Below are 5,506 nucleotides of genomic sequence, written 5' to 3'. Positions count from 1 at the left end.
AACCCCTTATACGAAGATTAATTCAAGATGGATTAGAGACTTAAATGTTAGACCTAATACCATAAAAACCCTAGAAGAAAATCTAGGTAGTACCATTCAGGACATAGGCATGGGCAAGGACTTCATGTCTAAAACACCAAAAGCAACGGCAGCAAAAGCCAAAATTGACAAATGGGATCTAATTAAACTAAAGAGCTTTTGCACAGCAAAAGAAACTACCATCAGAGTGAACAGGCAACCTACAGAATGGGAGAAAATTTTTGCAACCTACTCATCTGACAAAGGGCTAATATCCAGAATTTACAAAGAACTCAAACAAATATACGAGAAAAAAACAAACAACCCCATCAAAAAGTGGGGAAAGGATATGAACCTCTCAAGTTTTTTAAAAAGTGCCTTCACAATGTAAGTCGCAGGCACACTAGCAGTTCTATAACAAAACACCAAGTAGATCAGAATGTCCAAACTTACTAGAGAAGAAAAGTGGCATCATTGGCTATATTTTCATATTGCATTCAACAGGAAATGTAAGTTTTGAATTCTTTTCACCTTCACACTTCCAAGTTAATAGAATTAAATCAGAATACTCCTTTCTTTCAAGTCCTCTAGCCAGGCAAAGTTTTACTGTATTACTTCTTGCTTTAAATGGATATAAAGCAGAGTCCTGGTAGGCACATTTCCTATGCCTGCAAAGACGCAGAACTAAACAGTTCCATCTGTTCAATATTAACAAAAGTCCTGTAAACCTTGGATGGTGAGTGTAATACTCCAGCACTAGCACTAAAGCCTCAAATATGAAAAGATACCAAGAACTCCACTAGCAAACAAAATGAGCTCTTGTCAGGAGTGGTAGTTCCCACCTGTAATCCCAGCATTTTGGCAAGCCAAGGTGGGAGGATCACTTGAACTCGAGTTCAAGACCAACCCTGGCAGCATAGTGAATTCACATCTCTACAAAAAGTTTTAAAAATTATCTGGGCATGGTGGCACACACCTGTAGTCCTAGCTGCTTGGGAGGCTGAGGTAGGAAAATTGCTTCAGCTCAGGAGTACGAGGCTGTGGTAGCTATGATCATGCCACTGCACTCCAGCCTGGGTGACAGAGCAAGATCTAGATAATTATAGTCTGTCCTGCTCCTGTTTACATTAAAATCATTAAATTAAAATGCTTTCAAACAGCAGGATAAAAATTAAGTGAAAAGTGACTTTGGAGATTGGCCAGAAAATAGGCAATGGAGAAACAGGTACTTCCCACAATAATTAAAATGACCAATAAGCATATAAAAAAAATTTCAAAGCCAGGTGCAGTGGCTCACGCCTGTAATCCCAGCACTTTAGGAGACCAAAACGGGTGGATAACCCTAGGTCAGGAGTTCGAGACCGGCCTGACCAACATGGTGAAAACCTGTCTCTACTAAAAACCACAAAAATTAGCCAGGCATGGTCGTGGGCATCTATAATCCCATCTACACAGTGGGCTGAGGCAGGAGAATCATTTGAACCCAGAGGGTGGAGGTTGCAGTGAGCCGAGATTGCACTGCTGCACTCCAGCCTGGGTGATAGAGCAAGACTCCATCTCAAAAAATAAAAAATAAAAATAAAAAAAGGTTCCAAAGCAAATGTAATGAAACCAGACAAATGTAATGAAAACAATGAGATTTTCTGCTTAAATACCAGCAGAGAGGACAAATGGAAGGGGGACACTGGAGCTCTGCCCCTGTTGGTGGGAGTATAAACAATTTTTATCTGCAGGATAATTTGAACAAATTTCTATGAAACAACTTAAAAGTGTTTTATGTTATTCTCCTCCCAGAAAATTTCTACTTCTATGAATTCAGCCCAAAATGCTTGCTTGCATCCATTAAAATAATATATATAAGAAAATTTACTTCTGGGGTGGCAATGATTAACTTAATATACATCAAGCTTTTAAAAAGGAATGATGCCAAGGATATATTATACTGACATAGAAATATGCCCAAAACATAGTGACAAAAGACTATATATTATGATTCTACTTTTAAAATGTTTATATGCATACAAAATATACAAAGCAATAAACCGGAATGTTTTGATTGGCAAAATTAAAGACTTTTCTTCATATTTGGTCTTCCAAATTATTACAAAAAGAATGCGATTTTCTTTATAATCAGGGAGAAGTATTCTTTTCATTTATTTATATTTAAATTTTTTCTTTTCCTTATTTTTTCTCATGTATGTATCGCATATACTCTAGAGAGCTTGAATCCCTACTTCTTGAGGTCAATCAGACCATTCCTGTCTCTAGCTACTTGCCTTTTTTGGACATTTCAAATAAACGGAATTATACTATATGTGGTCTCATGTCTGGCTTTTTTACTTAGCTAATGTTTTTCAGGTTGGTCCGTGACATATAACAGGTTTTGGTACTTTGTTCCTTTCATTACTGAGTAGAAGTCCATTGATGGATACAGCACATTTTGTCAGCAGGTAACATTTTAAACTTCAATTTCAACTTCCTGTGGTCTAAATGAATCCCTCAGAACACAGAACTTACAGGAAAAGCTGCTGTGCATGTCAAAATAACTACTTATCAGAACCAGCTTTGTCATAAGGAGCCTGAACTGTTGCAGACATTTTCATCATTTTGCAACTTCTTTTTTTACAAGCAACTTTTGAAGCACATCAGGAATTTTGAAGCATCTGATACATCCATCGAATAAGTATGGGCATGTGTCTGAGTGGACAAGTGAAACCATTTATGCTACACTGCATATTTTTTCTTCACCCAGACTGGACCAGGGAATCTCTCAGTTTAGAGTACGCTGTCTCCATTGACAAAGCGGAACAGTATTAAAGACCCTGCTGCCTTTGTTATGCAGATTCAGAGGGGAGGCCCAACAGCAAGGGTGGAGAGGAAAAAGAGAGGGGAGCTTGTGGAACAGGAAGCCCCCCAGGGTCCAGGCATGACTCCCAGCTGTTGAGGATATTGTGGATGGGGAAGTGCTGATGGTGTCCTGAGGCAGCCTAGCACCTCCATTGGGCCCAGAAGGTCTTGACTTTGGATGCTTACCCATGTTCCAGAAGTGTTTTAAAGCTGTTTTGGCTTTTGTTCTTTTCCTAAATAATCATTACTTGGTAGTTACTTATTAATCTTTCTTTGGGAGAGGGATGGGGCTTTAAAACTGAAGAACATAATTTTCATTAAAATATCAAAAATGGAAAAAAGTTACTTTGTAAACAATTTGCTCTACAAACCAAATGGCAGCTGTTGAGGATCTCAATAAAATAAATGTTAAATGCATTTGTTGCTGTTAGAAGAAATAAAGAAATAAAAATTTAGAAGAAATAAAGAACAAAATGCATTTGCTGGCAGTGGTACCATTTGCCTAAGTTTGGGTCGCTGTGTCATCATACTGTGGTGGGGGGTATGTGTGGTGTATATGTGTGAAACTTTTCATCTCAGGCTGGATCATAATCTTAGCTGCAGTTTTCCTTCCAAATAGGGTTACAAAGTAGTAAAACATGGGCTTGGAAGAGACATACCTGAGTGAATCAGCACAGCTTACAGAAAAACCCAATAAAACTAACTTTTATTAATCCTGAGGTAGGTTTTTGAAACAACAGATAAAATTATTTACTCTAAGAAGCTGATTATGATTTTGAATCAATAATACATACAGTCTTGACCCTTTTATATATATATAGAAACAGAGGTTTCATCCAGAGAACACCAAAACAGTGATTTTTTTTTTTTTAAGACAGGGTGTCACTCTGTTGCCCAGGCTGGAGTGGAGTGGTGGATCTCAGCTCACTGCAGTCTCGACCTCCCACCTCAGTCTCCCGAGTAGCTGGGACCACAGGTGCCACCGCACCTGGCTAATTTATTGTATTTTTTTTGTACAGATGAGGTTTTACCAAGTTGCCCAGGGTGGTCTCAAACTTTTAGGCTCAAGCAGTTCACCCACTTCGGCCTCCCAAAGTGCTGTGACTATAGGCATGAACCGCTGTGTCTAGCCTGCAGTGACTTTTTAAAACATAAGTTCAAGCATCTCTTCTTAACCCCTTTAATTGGAAGTATCTATTCTCTCATTCTCATCTTTGGTGTTCCCCTAGAGTTCACATCTGTCTGGATGTACAACGTATACTTCAAGTCAAGGCTGGGTGCAGTGGCTCATGCCTATAATCGCAGCACTCCAGGAGTCCAAGGCAGGCAGATTGTTTGAGTCCAGGAGTTCTAGACCAGCCTGACCAACAGGGAGAAACCCCATCTCTACTAAAAATACAAAAATTAGCTGGGTGTGGGGGTGCATGCTTGTAATCCCAGCTACTCAGGAAGCTGAGGCAGAAGAATCACTTGAACCCAGAAGGTAGAGGTTGTGGTGAGTTGAGATCATGCCATCTCACTCCAGCCTGGGCAACAAGAGTGAAACACCTTCTCAAAACAAACAAACAAAACAAAACATAAAAACAAGAACAACTTTCTCCTATCTAACCTACTGAATGAAACCCAGATCATTTCCTGTTTCTCCCAGTTACAAGGCACTGTTACAAGGTTCAGACTATCCAGAAATAAAAAGACTGGAAATAGCAAAGGCTATGCATTTGTGGAGTTTTAGTCTGGAGGATGTTGCCAAGATAGTTACTGAAACAATAAATAACTACTTGTTTGGTGAAGGACTCTTGGAGAGTCATTTCATGCAACCTGAAAAAGTACAGAAAGAACCCTTTCAAGACTGGAATATTCCATTTAAGCAGCCATCATATCCATCAGTGAAACGTATAATCAGAATTGGCACTTACACAAAAGCTATGGATGGAGGAGCAATTTAAAAAGAAAGAAGGATGACTCGGGAAGAAATTACCTTAAAAGGAATTGATGATGATTTTCTTCTTTTATTTTACAGAAAATGGAAAGTATTTCAAAAATGAATCATCAGACATCTACAAAAGGCCAGGTTTTACATAAGAAGAAAAAGGTTTTAGGCACTCCTAACTCTCCTGAGAAGACTGTGAATACCCAGGGCCCCACACCAGTTTGTACATCAACATTTTTGGAGAGCTGAAAATCTGAAGTGGCTGAAATGAATGCAGATGGAGATAATGAAATAGTTTTCAAACAGCCCATATCCTGTGTAAATGAAGAAATACAAAAGACTCAAACACCTACACATTCACAGAAAAAAAGATGAAGAAAAAGCAATCAGTGATTTTCAATGTATTATATATAAGATTGCTTTTGAAAAACATTTTTATGAGAAACATACAAAAAATTAGCTGGGTGTGGTGGCCCATGAGGCTAGTCTCTTCTACTCAGGAGGCTGAAGTGGGAGGATCACCTGAGCCCAGGAAGTTGAAGCTACAGTAAGCCATGATCGCACCACTGCTCTTCAGCCAAGTCAAGTCATTACATTTGTCTTAACCTATTCTAGGCTGGCTTAAGTGGGATTTGTAATTAAGAATACAATAGGCAATCTCACAGACATCTAAATACAGAATTCAAAATAGGACAACACCATGGAAGGACT

General features: G+C 38.8%; 1 pseudogene; it reads left to right on the top strand.

Annotated features, from left to right (window-relative positions):
• Positions 1 to 4,676: 4,676 nt before the first annotated feature.
• Positions 4,677 to 5,188, top strand: LOC108512259 (MKI67 FHA domain-interacting nucleolar phosphoprotein pseudogene; annotated as a pseudogene).
• Positions 5,189 to 5,506: the final 318 nt, after the last annotated feature.

The sequence above is a fragment of the Rhinopithecus bieti genome, unplaced genomic scaffold (assembly GCF_001698545.2).
Source record: "Rhinopithecus bieti isolate Rb0 unplaced genomic scaffold, ASM169854v2 scaffold_30283, whole genome shotgun sequence".
NCBI lineage: Eukaryota > Metazoa > Chordata > Mammalia > Primates > Cercopithecidae > Rhinopithecus > Rhinopithecus bieti.
The sequence above is the reverse complement of the archived record's forward strand: the minus strand, read 5'-3'. Positions and strand labels throughout refer to the sequence as shown.